The sequence below is a fragment of the Phalacrocorax aristotelis genome, chromosome 21, assembly GCF_949628215.1.
Source record: "Phalacrocorax aristotelis chromosome 21, bGulAri2.1, whole genome shotgun sequence".
Taxonomy (NCBI): domain Eukaryota; kingdom Metazoa; phylum Chordata; class Aves; order Suliformes; family Phalacrocoracidae; genus Phalacrocorax; species Phalacrocorax aristotelis.
Genome location: NC_134296.1, coordinates 4,953,692 through 4,968,539, shown reverse-complemented (window position 1 = coordinate 4,968,539; position 14,848 = coordinate 4,953,692). Strand labels below are relative to the sequence as shown.

General features: G+C 60.7%; 1 protein-coding gene across 3 annotated transcripts in view; it reads right to left on the bottom strand.

Moving 5' to 3' along the window:
• ATP2B4 (ATPase plasma membrane Ca2+ transporting 4) overlaps positions 1 to 14,404 on the bottom strand; it is a 51,939-nt gene extending 37,535 nt beyond the window's left edge. For all 3 annotated transcript variants that reach the window (XM_075115867.1, XM_075115870.1, XM_075115871.1), the window contains exon 1: positions 14,264 to 14,404. The gene's annotated coding sequence lies outside the window, so the exon portion shown is untranslated. The remainder of the gene's footprint in view (positions 1 to 14,263) is intronic.
• Positions 14,405 to 14,848: the final 444 nt, after the last annotated feature.

The following is a 14,848-nucleotide window of genomic DNA, read 5'->3' as shown; positions in this document are numbered from 1 at the left end:
AGCACCGGGCACCTCACCGAGGCAGAGGCAGCAGGTGCGTTGCAGAGCCCCAGAGCACCCAGTGCTGCCAGACCAGGGGGCTGCGCTGGACCCCGGCACGAGGCTTCATCGACCCCTTCTCCCTCCCGGCACAGGGAAACAGGTTCCTCATGGAGCACAGAAGGCACCAGGCACCCGCCGCCGCGCGATAAGGCATCAGCTAACATGTATTGGGCAACTCTTTACTGCAGCTCTTTTTTTTTTCCCCTCCTTCCAGCTGAATCTGTCTTGCAGTGCCCTGATGGGGAGGGGTCCGGGGCAGACGGCTCCTACCAGGCTGGCCCACCATGCACCCCACAGCTTCCCCACTCACAGGGGTCACCCTCTCACCTGCACTTCAGCCCCACTGCAGACCTGGTCCTGGGCTTGGCTTAGTGCTGTTTTACAGCAAACAAGTCCAAAGCAACTTGGGCAAGGTTTGGGATTCGGCTGACTTGAAACAGCACTTGATGATAGGAATAAGGCAGCAAACAACGCCTGGGGATCCGTGGTGGCTTCATCTCTCAAACCCCTCTTGCAGCACCACAGCCCTGCCTGGGCTGCTCCCGGGATGGACATCGAGATACAGTTGCATCCCAGCCCTGCGCTCAGACCGACCTGGATCCTGCCGGTTCATGGCACACCTGGATGCCCATCAGCCTCGGTGCCCCGCTGCAGGAGGGAGATGACGCCCGACCATCCCGTCAGGGCTGGTGGGCAGCCAGGGGTCCCACCCCTAGGCAGATGCTCTGTCCCTGCACAGCTTCACCCAGCTCCTGCATGGCACAGTGATGCTGGGAGGCTGGGGCTCTCCCAGCCGGCCCCTGCGGAGCAGAAGTGCTAATGCACGGGGTATGGCTGGGAGCAGCCATCCGCCCCGGCCAGGCGGCTGGAGGAGAGGGCACGGGCCAGGAGGATGGGATTAAAACCAAGGACTTGTGCAGAAAGCAAGACGGGGGGAGCCAAGAGCCCTGCGCTGAGGGATGGGTGCTTTCTGCTCCAGCGACCTTGCAAGCTGCTCCCGGGGCAGAGGCGCAGCCAGAGGACGCCAACGCTTTGGCAGGGGCTCAGGCAGAGCTGAGCCCGACCCAGCTCACCCGCAGGCCTCGCTGCCAGCCCAGCACCGTGCCACTCAGGGGAGCAAGGGGAGAGGCAGGGATGCTCCGGGAGGCTCACCCATCCCCGCTGCTCCGGCACCTGCAGATTCCCATTGGATGAGGCAGCCCATGAACAATGTGTGCAGGTGATCTCCAGCAGGTAGAGGACCTGGGTCCCCACGTACCCCTCCACCTTACACGGATGGGGAAGCTGAGGCAACACCACACCTGAGCATAGCATCAGCCATCTCCCAGCCCCTGAGCAGGGAAGAGATCCCAGCAGGCCTGACTCCCACCTTTCTACATCCTATTCAGGAAGCGAAGGAACAGCTTAGCTTAAAATAAAGTAAAAACCAGCAGGAAAGAACCAACCTACAGAGCACGAGGGAGTCTCACAAGCAGAGTAACATCCAGAGAACAAGAGCGCTATCGGCTAGGACGCATGGGTACAGCCATGATATTTTTAGCAGTATTACACAGGGACAGGGGATTCCTACCCTGAAAATCCCCGGGGGCTTAAAATAGGTCCCGTCACTTCCTCCCAGCAGCTGCTGGGAGAAGCATCTGCTTCTGGAAGCTGGGAGGAGAGGTTGAACCCTCAAGTCTCAGGGTACCACAGGGCACCCCAAGACCCACGGAGGCATCTGGGTGAGCGCAGCACTAACCTTCTCCACCAGAGCACTGTGATGAGCTGCTTCCTCCTGCCCCACCCGGAGAAGAGAAAAAGCCCATGCAAAAAAACCCAAAATAGCAGTAATAAAAAAATATCCCTCATGTTCATAGCAAGGGAAACTAAGGCAGGGGAAACAGAGCTTGTCTGACACCACGGGGAAAGCTGGCGGCTTGCTGGGTTGCATGGCCCTCCCAGTGAGCAGGGGATGCCCCAAAGCAGGGATGCACTGGAGGGGAACCCCAGCAGGGCCAGCTGTCCCTCAGCAGCCGCCGGGAGTGGGCTGGGACAGCAGGAGGGGTGACCCAACGCTCAGATCCTGACCGCGAGGCTGGCAGCAGCCCTAGGGACACAGCAAATGGCTGAGGAGAGGAACACCCCTCCTAATGCCCTCTCCATCAGGGCAAGGGGGATGGGATGGGTGCCCCTGGATCCAGGCATCCAGCACCCACAGCCCCCAACTGTTTCAGCTCCAAGGGCTCCTGTGCAGTCCAGCTCCAGATCACATCCCAGACAGCCGGCGTGCCGGGCACCAGCTAACTTCTCCAATCCCAGCTACAAGGTATCCCTCATGCCAGACCATACCAGCGGTAAATCCATATTTTTCCATTTAAAAGTCCAAGCAGAGAAGGGATTTTTTCAGGCAAAGGGGAAGAGTAAGCAGCCAGGGGGGTGCCTGTGAGCCCCCTCCTCGCCCCAAAGGGTTAAAAAAATAAAGCTGGCAAAAGTGTGTCTGCGATAGGAAAAACACACGCGCTCCCAGGGAGAGCGCGCCGGCTGCTCGCCGTTTCGCTTCCCGACATGCCCTGCTCCTGGGAAAGTGTAGGCTGTTTTCCATATATAACTGCAAACTGTTCCATGCAGTAAGAAGTCTAATTAAAGGGAGGGAGGGAGAGCGGGAGAGACACAGAAGACCGAAAGGCAATATTTATACGAGGGAAGAAAGCCTGCATCCCGGGCACCAAATTAGACCCTTGCAAGAGCAAAGCCCGTGATATCATCGGGAGATCAAATCTGGGCAAAGCAGCAGCTTTGCCGAAGAGGCAAATCAGAGCCTGGAAAATATGTACCAATAAATAAGAGGAGAGAGCCAGATGGGCCAGGAGAGCACGGGGAGGGGCTGGGGAAGGAAAAGCTAATCTGAGCCAGTTGCTGGGATAAGGCAGAATGCCCCAGGAGGGTGCACATACACCCCTGGCCCCCCGCAAGGCTCCCAGGGTCCCCCTCCCCATTCCCCACCGCCCTGTGCGTCCTGCAGCTGGAGAACCAGTTATTTAAGTAAACAGCAGGAATTGGTTTGAAAAAATAAATATTGAAGTAAAGCTGCGCACGCAGGAACGGGGCTGAGGGATGTGAAATGCCAGGGAGGAGAGCAGCACGCTGGCATGGGGCAGGAGCCAGCTGCTGTGGCGGGTGGGGAGAGGCTGCAGGCAAGGGGACACCCATCTCAGACACCCACCCCACACAAGGGGCGACCCACAGAGCACCCAGCCCTCACCCCACTTAGACACGCCAGCCCTGGCTCTCACACACGCACGTGGCTGCATCCCACCGCCCCAATTCTTCGGGGGCACCCCTTTCCGCAGCATCCCCAGCCCGGCCAGGGCAGGAGGGGCGCAGGGGGAAGCATGTGGGGCTGGACAGCCAAAACATGCACCCGATCTGCTCTTCAAAGCCTCTTTGTTAGAGCCACACATCCCACAAGCGCCAGCCACAGCCCCAAGGTAATCCACAACCAGCTAACGCATTCCCAGCATTATTACGTCCTTGGCCTACACTAGGTGTCAACAGTGTTTAAAACTGTTAACATGCTTTAATTAAGTGCCGATGTATTTAAAAGTCACCTTACCTAGGCTGAGCCCTCGCAGAGAGGCTGGCTTAACCCCCGGCCGGGGGGTTTGCTGCATCGCTCGGTGCTGGCAGCGGCACCATCGCTGACATTCTCACAGGTGTTGCATACTCTGCTCCCAATGGCAGCTGGGGACCGTCCCCTCTGCACCCCAAAACCAGAGCAGACCTGCTGCTATGCCACTGCTACCCCGACCTGGCGGCAGAGCCCCGGCGCGCTGGGCACCGCCATTCCCGGCACCGCCGTTCCCAGCCCCCGTCCTCACCTCCGTGCTCCCCACGCATGCACACACCCTTGCGCCCCGGGCGCCCAGCACCGTCCTGACCTGCCATCCTGTTTATGCAGCGTCTCAAACCCCACGCGCTCCCTCCCCCTGCGCTTCGGGCAACGCCCCAGAGGCTTCCAGCTGCACCAGTAACTCAGAGAAACTGGGATATCCCTTTCCTCAAGTGCCAGCGTGAAGCTGCTGGCAAGGCTCCCACTTCCTGCATCCCTCCAGGTGGGATGATGCCTTCCAGCCCCGCTGGCACTGACCCACACCCCATGCTTTGCCACTGCACACGTCCTTCGTGCCCATAAATTGCACCCAATAGAGCTGGGGTAGGGCAGTCTGCAGGTCACCCCCGCAAAAGAAAACCCTGCTGTTAAACCTGCAACAATGTCAAGAGTCCCAAGCTTCGGTTGAGCTCTACTTCAAGCAGAGACACTCGCTGCAGAGCCGAGACAAGATGCAACAGGGATAAGGACATTCTGCTGCATGGGGAGGCTTACACTGCCTGGCATCACCACCCCAGCAAGCGATGCCCCCCGCTAGCGCAGGGCCAGCCCCAAAGCCCTGCAGCCTCTGCCCAGCCCCCAAGCAAGAGGAACAAACCAGCCCCGCGTGGCACAGCCGAGCCCTGGGGTCAGCTGAGGTGACTGCCGGACACCAGCCGCTTGGTACTGGCTGGACCTGGAGGCGCAGGAGCTGTGGGAGACTTTATAACAGTCCCTGCCTATCACCGGCATTTATACAGGTGGGTATCTAAGCACCAGCGCTAATCTGGGGGATAATAGCAGCTTTAGCAGCGATAGGGCAGAGATTACTGCCGCAATCTGGGTGTTAGGGGCGTTTTGTTGGCAGCATGCAGCGCAGCAGGCGGGAGACAGAGCAAGGCGATCCACGGGGAATAAAGCGAGCGGCTGGTGTTGCAGCCTGGCTCCCGGCAGCTCCCCAGTGACACCAGAGCCCAGTGCCGGACTGGCACCGGGGTACGGGCAGCAGACGTGCTGGCCCGTGCCTGGGGGATGTGCTGCCTGCGATGAGCCTGCTCACGACATAGCCAGAAAAAATGCAATACCCACCCGGCGCCTGGTATTTTGCATGGCCAGGATTCCCCCTCCTCCTCCTGCCCCAGGCACCCTACCCAGGATTGCTCGGCATGCTGTAATCCCCTCCGCTCCCAAAGCTCTGGCTCCACTTCTTTGCCCCCACATTTTCCCAGCTGCCCCATGCACACGGGGGCAGATGCCCATAGTAGTGGGGTCCTTCGTCATCCTCTCCATCAACCTTCTGCACCATCCTCTGACCCCAGGCAGGGTCAGGGCTAGTGGTTTTGCTCTCTGCACAACAGGGATAGTGGAAATGCAAAAAACAAGTCTGTGCCAGAGGAACCTGCTTGGCTCGGGGTCCCCCAGCACCGTTCATGGTCCCCCAGCACAACCTGGGCTTGTTCTGCCCGGGAAGCACCCTGCTCCTACACAGCCCTGACGGGAGGCAGCCAGCCCAGGGTGAGGAGGCTGAGATTCGGGGAAGCCCCTCCCCTCTCTACCTGCCTTTCTGGGTCCCTTCTTGGTGATGCTCTGCCCAAACAGATCACCTTGAGCAGGGATGGAGCACGGCAAGGTCTCAGGGGCTGAAAAACAGTGAGGCCAGTCTCTGCAGGCAGCTGCATCCAGGGGAGCAGGAGGAGGAAGGGAGGATCCCTCATTGTTCTTTCCAAAGGGAAAAGAGACAGTCCCCTGAATGGAAGTGCCAGGCAGGGCAGGAAACACCCCCAGCCTCCTCGCTCCAGGCTGCATCTGCCCACAGAGAGCAGAGGACACCTGCAAGCAGCACAAGTCCCCCTGACCGTGCTGCAGAAGCACAATCTGCAACATCTTGCAAGGACTTGATGCATTTCACGTTCAATTGCAGGAGCAAGAGGATCCCCCGGCTGCTGCCCTGCAGAGAAACACCCAGACGCTGCAGGAAAGGGAAGGAGGAAGAAGGGCTGCACCAGGTAAAGGCAGTGCCGGATGCCCAAACTGGTGCCCAGCGAGGTGGGACCAGGCGCCCAGAAGACAAGCGTGTTTGCAGATGGCAGGCACGGATGGGGTGGTGGAAAGAGTGGGAAAACAACGCCAAGAAGGGAAGCAACAAATGGAAAGAGATAAAAGGCAGCAGGTCAGGAGTTAGCACAACAGAATTTAGCAGCGGACGCGGAGCTGGAGCATGTTGCAGACAGATTTTGGCTCATCAGGGCTTGGGCCATGGCTGCACCCAGCCCTCGAGCACATGCTGGGTACACGGGCCGTCACCTCTCCATCACCCCTGGACAAGCCTCCCCCAAAACAGGCACCTACAGAGCAACACCTCAGCACCCCGACCCATGGCTCCAGCCTCCTCCCCCAGCAGGCAAAGCAGCCGTCTCCTCCAGGAGCTGCATTTGGAACCCAGCACACGCCGAGTAATTCAAGCTGCCCTGGGAAGAGCACCCCCATGGACTTAATACGCTACAGAGCAGACGGGCGTTTGCAAGGCTGGCTCCTGGGAGCACGGCGTATCGCTGGGGAGGCCGAAGCAGGTAGCAAGATGAGGTTATACTGATGGTTTTTTCCACACACGGAGGTGAGCGGGTCTTGGCTGCTTGCTTTCTCCTTCCCCAAGGAGATCTCCTGCTCACTCGGGAAACACCCCCAGGTGCCCTGCAGCTCTCTGGGGAGGAAACGATGCCCAAGCACAGTCAGCTGTTTCAGTCCTTCCCTTCATTTTCAGGCAGTCCATTTGGGGTCAGATTTAAGAGCAATTCGTCACTTGGGAAATAACACCACTTCAGGCCTCCTCCCTCAAACAAACCTCAAAAGACATCATTTAGCCAAGCTTAATTTGGACAACTAAAAATAGCCAGCACTAGTCACACTGGAAAATGCAGGCTGCAGAGCTTCATACTTTCGTAGCTCAAGCCGGGACACAGGAGTTTCTGACTATGGGAAGGGTCCCCCCGGCTCCACAGATACATCCCTGAGTGATGAGCACAGCCCAGCTCCCACAGAGGAACAGGGTGGGCACAGCAGCACCCACCGGGGACCCATCCCTGGGGCCAGCAGGGATCCCCATCATGCTGCGATGAAAGTTTTGGGTCCCCACACTTTCCCAAGCAGGATGCGGTGACTCACAGCCACGTCTGCACCAGGACACCCAGGAAAGATCAGCCGTGCTTGCAGCTTCTCTGCAGCCAAGCCAAGTTTCTGGTCCCGGCTCCCTGCGGCTGATTCACCCCCACTTCGCCCAGCATCCCCAGGCAAACAGAGTCAGGTCTCTGCTAGCTCTGCCCGCACACGGGATAAGTCCCCTGCACTGAGTAATGCGTAGAGGTGGGTTGTTATTACAGCTTTCCTCCTGTTCTGTAGCAGCGGGGCTGTCACTAGCAATGCGACCCTTGCGAGGTACAATTCATCCCAGCAGCAGCTCGGGCTGCTCCATCACCAGCCCAGCTTTACCAACTGCCAGCATCACCAAGCCACAAATCCAGCCTGCCCTCGTTTCCCTGCAATCCCCCTCCTTGCAACAACCTCCCTGCTCTAAAGGCAGGAATAATATTTAACTCAGGTTCACACTGGAGCACAAGCTCCCTCCCAGCCTGGGTCACCCCCAGGCTGTCTCCATCCCAGAGGTCATGCCAGATCCGTGCTCCCGGCACAGCCACGTGCCCACGGGAGAGCCCAACACCAGCAGAAAGCCCCCCTGGAGCAGGCGGCGCTGGGCTGGGAACCCCAGGGAAGCTCGGCACGGTGCGCTGCTGCCTGCCAGCTGCAGCGATATGTCACGGCACGGTTTTGTACACAGCCAGCACCGAGGCGGCTCTCCCGGCGCACGGGACCGGCAGGCTGTACAGGTGCCGCACCGATCCGGGAGCCTCACACAGCAACTGAGACACCCTGCCCTGAATTTCACGGCCAGGAGATCATGCCTGTTGTCCTCCCCTGGGGTACAGCCTGGCTCGGACTGCAGAGCCAACGATAAGGTGGGGACTTCAGCCCCTACAGAAGGGAGATGAGATGGGAAGATGCTCGAGGACCAAGTCATCTTCGCGCTCATCCTCACATCCCTTGGCTGCCTGCAGCAGCGACAGAGGGCAAGATGGCATGGGCAAGAGAGTGGATTTTCCACCACCAGTTAAAAAGTATCCCTGCAGCCCAAGTTCTGCCTGGAGCAGCCAACTGCTCCAACAACCTGGGGTTACTTTTAAGTAGCTGGTGAGAAGTTGGGAAGAGAGATGAAGAGCCAGAGCACAGCAATGCTGCGGCACTAAGCCTCTAGGAGGGCTGAAGCAGAGACAGACAAAGCATCAGCATTTCCAAGCAGGAACAAAGGGCGAGAAGAAAAAAGCCAAGGGCATGCCACGGGGCTGGCCGGGGTGATCGGCACCTCCTGGGCAAGCGAGGGGTGGAAAAGGGACAGTAAAGCTCTAGCTGCTGCAGCAGGGTCCTTAATTAGCATCTTGGGAAACCGGGTTGAAAATCAGACACCTTCTGCCCGAAATCTGAGCCCAGACCTGAAAATCTGATCACTGGATCCGATGCTCAAAGAGCAAAGGTCACACCGGGTCCCAGGCAGGCCCTGTAACCACAGTGCAGGGCTGAGCTCCCCCATGGTCCCCTGCGGTCCACTCCAGCCCAGTTTTGCCCCCTGCCCACCCCCGGCCCCCCCGGTGGGAGCAGAGGCAGCACCACAAGGGCCAGCAGCTTATTTTTAGCTTGAGGAAGGCAGGAGCCCTCGAGCAGCCCTCCCGGCTCTCGCCCTTGGCACAGGGCACGCTGCTTTTACTGCTGCCACTGCTGAAGCGAGTGCCTTGGGCCTCAGCCTGGCCCACCACCCCCCAGGCTCTGCAGTGCTGGATTCAGCTCCTGGCTGGCATCACTGACCAGCCCAAATCCCTCCCCTGGACGAATCCTTCCTCTGCCCAGGGAGGAGGAGGAAGATGCTGGGATCAGCCCAGGAGCTGGCAGCTGCCACGGCCGCACGGCAGACAGACTCAGCTTATTTACAGCTCCTTATCGGACCGCGGCGAGTGAGGCAGGGCTGACCTTTCTGTGCCTGAGACAAAGAGGAGATGTCAGCAGCCACAGTGGTGGAAGAGTCGCAGGATCGGCGGTGCAGAGCCCCCCGCTGCCAGCCGGGACGGAGCAGGAGGACAGACCCACGCCGGAGCGGGAAGCCAGCTGGGGCCACGGGAAGCGAAGCGTGCTGGGATCCCAGCCTGGGAAAAGGAGGGATCGGATTCCTCCCTCCCCGTCCCCGCTGGACAAACTCTTCCGGGTAGGGACTCCTACGCGCTGCACTCTGCCCAGGCACACCAGCAGCTCGCTGCTCCCCGCAGACCCCAACTGCTTTAGCAGGGGGAAAGTACAGGAATAACGTATTAAAAAAACAAAAGGGGTGGATGGAGACTTGCCCCAGCACCCCAGCGACTGCAGCAGCGCTCAGCTCCTTTGGCTGGCGGCACCTCGGCTCAGCCCAGCTGCCGACTCATCCTTGCCATGGAAGCGTAGAAGCAAAAGTTTCCCTGTCAGCATAAAACACGGACAACTGGCCAAACCTTCGACTTGGCTTCTGCCGCCCTGGCGAGGAGTCCCCCCACTGGGGACACGCCGTGTCCCAGCTCAGGTGCCCATGATGGGCAGGGGGGTGCAGGGGTGCTCCCTGCGTTAGGGGACCGGTGTGTCCCCATGGGCTCGCCGCAGACCCTTGTGCTGCAGGGAGGGAAGGGCTTGCTGAGGCAAGGAGCTCTCCTGAGCCAGCCCTTGGCACTGCCTGGCAGGATGATCCTTCCTGTGCCCCTTCCCTTGCTCTGAAGTGAGTTAGCCACAGGATTTTGGCAGAGGACCGTATGCAGGGCCCACGTCAGAGCTGCGAGCTGGCCCCTCGCCAGCCTGGCCCCTCTCAGTCCGTACAGCGTTTAGGACTGGTTGCCATGATGCAGAAGCACAAACATCCCAAAGAACCAGCCCAGGAGCGCTCAGCATCCCACCTCACGCCCACACCAGGGTCTCTACGTCCCTCTCTGTGTGCCAGGGCAGTGATGGCCTGTCCACACTTGCGAGAGTGGGGTCAGCCCCTCACTTCGCTGCCGAGGTGATGCAGGCAGAGGGATGCTCCTGGCCAGGGCTCCCACAGCCCCAATTCCTGACCCCCCCCAGGGGGCATGTCGCTGTGCATCAGCTTCCCACGTTTAAATCCAAGACCCCTCCCAGAAGCTCGCAAATGCAGGAGGACACCAAACTCATCTGTTACTCACAGAGAGCTCTCCGAGGATCTAAGTTGCTTAATTAGTGCCTTAAAAGAGTCACCATCCAGGTGGGTGACACACCAGTGGGTTGTCATGTGCTCTGCGTGTCTCAAGCATTTGCTTTCTTCCTTTCTCTATCCAGGGTTAGCTTGCCAGTTTTTTTTCCCCCCTTTCCTTTTTCTAATGAAAAAAATAGAGGGGCAGGTTTTATAAGTCCATGGAAACTCTATTATCCCTCTGCATTAAAGCCAAAAGCAATTAATTAAAACATCAAAGTCAGATGTTTCATTAGTTCAGCCTCAGAAAGCACTGGCAGCAGGTGGCAGGGAACGTGGTTCCCATGGCCAGCTGCACTGAGTGACCCCAAGGCTGGACCCGCACCCCGAAACACTGTCCCTGTCCCGGTGTCAGTGGGAAACCCAGCAGGGAGCTCTGGGCTGGCCGCCACTGGGCAGAGAGGGGCAAGGTGCTATCGCCCACCTCTCCCTCTCCTCCAGCCGGTCACTGCTCATTGCAGGAGGTCCTTGGCATACACCAATTTTGAGAGAGGGGAGGCTGGGGAGGGGCGCACCACCCTCTCCCCATCAAAGCTGCTTCCTCTGGAAGCATCTCCATCACCAGCACCATGGGACGGGTCCTTATTCCCTCCTGGGCACAGCACAAAGGCGAGAGGGATGGGTTCAAACTCCCAGCTCACCCAGACTGATTTATTTCCTCCTCTGCACACCAGATCTCTACCTGTATGATAGAAACGACATTGTTGCCTTCATCCATCCAGACCAGGAGGGTTCTGGGCAGCCAACAGGTATCAGCCAGCATCCCTCACCCTGCCTGGGGATCCGCTCCCAGAAGTCCCCAGCAGGACAGAGGAGTTGGGGAACACCAAGGAGGTGGCACATCTTTGCACTGCAGCGGCCACCCCCACTGCATCCCACTGCCACGCCGAGCATCGCTGCATCCCTCCCAGGCTCCCACTCCCAAGCCTGATCCCTGCCGCAGCAAGCGCATCCCCTGCATGGCTGCAGAGTGGGGTCCCCACCCCACGGCTCGCTGGGGGTTTAACCCCGGTTTTCCTCCGGCTCCCAGAGAGCAGCAGTGATTTGCCAAGCGCAGCGCAGCCTTCCCCAGCAGGGAGGAGCCCCGGGCGAGGAGGAAGCCGGAGCAGCGGCCAGCCCTTCCCCGGGCCCTGCTGCAGGGAGCAGCGGATATGGGGAGCACCAGCAAACAGACATCGGCAGCGAGTCCCTGCTGCAGGGCTGCTGCTCGGTGCCGGGCTCCTTGCGTCCCCCAAAACCCCCACGGGCTCCTTCCAGTGCTGCTGCAACAGGCGTGTGCGACCACTGCAGGCAAACTCTGCTTGTGGCCTAGCGGGGAGGGGAGCGAAGAGGGAGAAAAAGAATAAAAAACAACCCCAAGAGAGGAGCAGGGAGCATGCAGGGAACCCGCAGTCCCTGCGAGGTGCAGGCAGGGAAGGAGCAGGCTCATCTCCCGGCACAGGCTGCCAGGGAAGGCCTTGGGGAAGAAGGGGAGCTCCAGGCACAGCTCCACCTCATGCTTTCTACTGCAAAACAATAGCGAGAGGAGCAGCAGCCCCTCCCTGCTCTTAGTCACCCTGCCCAAGGACCTGTGCCACCCTACCCTGTCCCTCTGCACAGGGCTGCCCCGGGGGGCTCCAGCATGACACATCCCAGCTCCTCAAGCGTGAGGCTTGGTGACGCTCCAGCCAGCAGCGGCGCATGCTAATGGCAAGAGATCCTCCGCATGCAAGAGCCGGACCCACGGCACAGGGAATTCCCTCCGTCACCATCTCAAAAAAAGAAAAAAACCAAAACAAAAACCACCACAACCCAACAACACCCTTTGCCGTCTCAAGCCTCTACCTGCAGCGCTTGCACCACCTCCCCAGCACCAGCCAGCTCCTCTCCTCTGGGGAAGGAGCCAAGGCTTTGCAGAGGTCCCTGCATGTCCCCGTGCATGAGGCCGCTCCCAGGGCAGTGCCCAGGGCCCCACCGCCGGCAAGGGTGGGATGGGTATGGAGCCTGCACCCCGAGGGGCTGGGTTCTGGAGGTGTGAAGAAGCAGAAGGTATGGGGAAGCTCTGCCTCACTGCCCTGGGCGCTTCCCTGCCCTGCTAACGCCGTCCCAGCATCCCGGCACAGGCACCTCCTCCGCTGACCTGCTTGGCACGGGGCAGAAAACCCATGTATCCGAGTCAACTGCTCCAAATAAGCTTTGGGGAAATCAAAGGGCACGGAGCTTTTGGGATGCCTCCAAGACCACCCAGCTCCCTCCATTCAGCCTGGGAGAGCCCTCCGCTATTCGGGGCCAGGGGGCACCTGCGCCACCCCTGTCCCCAGCACCCAGCCCGTGCCATCCCAAGGGGATGGGTGGTATTTCTCAGAGGGGGTAGCCTGCAGGACACGGAGCCAGGAAGGGAACCCCGTACCACTCCGGGGTGGGGCTGGTGGAATGCAGGGGCGTCAGCTTCTCTCGCTCATGATTAAATAATTCAGGTGCATTTCAGTGCTCAAGGAAGCGAAAGATTGAGGGCACTGTCTGGAGCTAGGCAGCCGGCACAAACCCTGCCTGCTGGAGCAGCCAACAGCAGAAGCATGATACCCATTTGGGGTGGGGGCACAGAACAGTGCCCCCAAGCCCCAGTACAGCTCTGGACACCCCGTCGGTAGCTCTGAGCGCTCACCTTCACCCCAGCTCACTGCCCCTGGGTCCCAGCTGGGCTGCCTGTCCACAGCTGCCAGTCCACGGGCAGAAACAGGCTGCACTGGTTTGCAATTTGCAATCCAAACCCCCACCCAACCTCAGGTCTCCAGAGATAAGAGCACAATAACCTATTGTCCCTTCTCTCTCAAGATCTCGACTTGCCTCTGGCAAAGTGGGGAGGGACCACCCAGCTCCCCACCGCCCTACGGCAGGGTCTTACCCCGGGCCCCACGAGGGGCAGGACCCCTGCCCGCCGAGCCAGGCCAGGCAGCCGGAACAGATGCTGGGAGGCTCCAGAGCCAGGGTGCAGGCAGGGCTGGGATGCAGGGAGAGTGCTGGAGGCAGTGGCAGGAGGCGGAAGAGGCCTCACTGGTTTTCTTCTTTATTCCTTTTTTCTCAAAAAAATTTATTTTCCTCCCATTCCTCCTGTTTTCTGCTGTGGATTTGATCAGCTGGATTGGTGCAGGCAGGAGGGGGGGGACGTGCCTGGTCGTGCCGTGGGCAAACACCAAGCAGCCTCCCCCTCTCCGGGGTGCGATCCTACCCTCCACCCCATCCCCGTGTCTGGATCCGGCCCCACGCACGCCCTGCCCGGGTTACCCCACGCCACACACACACCTCTCCCGGCGCCAGGCAGGGAGTAGCACCCCCTCCTGCCCCACGGATGGGGAAAACCACCCACGCAGCACCTTCCCCGGTCTGTCCTTGGGCTGCCGCAAAGCGCTCCCCCCCCCCACCTCCCCGCCTGCCTGCGCTGCCTCTGCCCTTCCCTCTGGCACCAGTGCCAAGCTGCAGCGTGGCCTGGGATGGATGGAGGCATCAGCCAGACAGAGCCCGACCCACGGTCACATCCTGCCCCCATCTTACCCCACCCCGCACTGCTACAACACGCTGCGCTTCAATAACACGCGCGACCGGGAGCCCCACGCCCCGCCACCCCTCAAGGACGGGCAACAAGTTGCAGGATACGGCCGGAGTGGGTTCCCACCCACCCCAGATGCTGGGGCGTTGGGGGGCTGCACGCCTCACAGACCCCCACGCACAAAAGCGGAGGGCCCGTGGGCATCTCCCCCAGCTCCGCGCTGCAGCGGGACCGGGCAGTGCCGGGGGGGGGGGGGGGCGCGGAGGAAAGGGAGGGCGTCACGCCAAGCCCCCATCCCACCTGCTGCACCTGGATACAGCACCCCAGTGCACGCAGCGCTGCATACTGGGAGGGACTGGAGTGGGCGAGAGCACCGCGCCCACCGCCCCACCCGCAGTGAAACCTCGGTGGTGGAACCGCGCCGTGCTTTCACCCACCTACGATAAGCCAAGCACCGAGCAGCACCCACGGGACACCCCCTCACACACCCGTCCCCCCCGTGCCCCCACGCACTCACCGGCTCAGCCCCCACGGCGCCCGGCTGGCGGCGGAGCCCCCGCGGCTGGCCATGGGATGGGGGCGCGGGGCGGGGGGACGCGGCGGAGGAGCGGTCCCGGAGCTAGCGGGAGAAAATGCTTGTCATGGCAAACCGAGCCGTGCTGAGCCGAGCCGAGGAAGGCTCGCCCCATCCCGCCGGGGGAGGGGCTCTCTTAAGGTGGCGGCCCGCCCCATCGGCTGCTTAAGGGGGACGAGAGGGAGCGGGTGGGGTCCGCACCCTCCCCAGGCAGAACCATGCGTGCACTCCCAGGCAGTGTGGGGTTCCCCCACGGGCACTACCGTGCATACACACACACGCACTCCCCCCCCACCCAGGGAAGCACGGGGACACCCCAGGCAAGGCGGTCCGTGCACCCCCCAGGCAGTTTGAGGTCCCTCCCTGGGCAGCAAAAGGACCCCCCAGGCAGCGTGGGGACCCCCTGTGCATGCACCCATCGGCTAGCGTGGGACCCTCCCCGTGGCACTGCAGTGCGTGCCCCCCCCAGGCAGTGTGGGTACCTCCCCATGGCAGTGGGGTGTGTGCACCCCAAGCAGCAGGGACCCC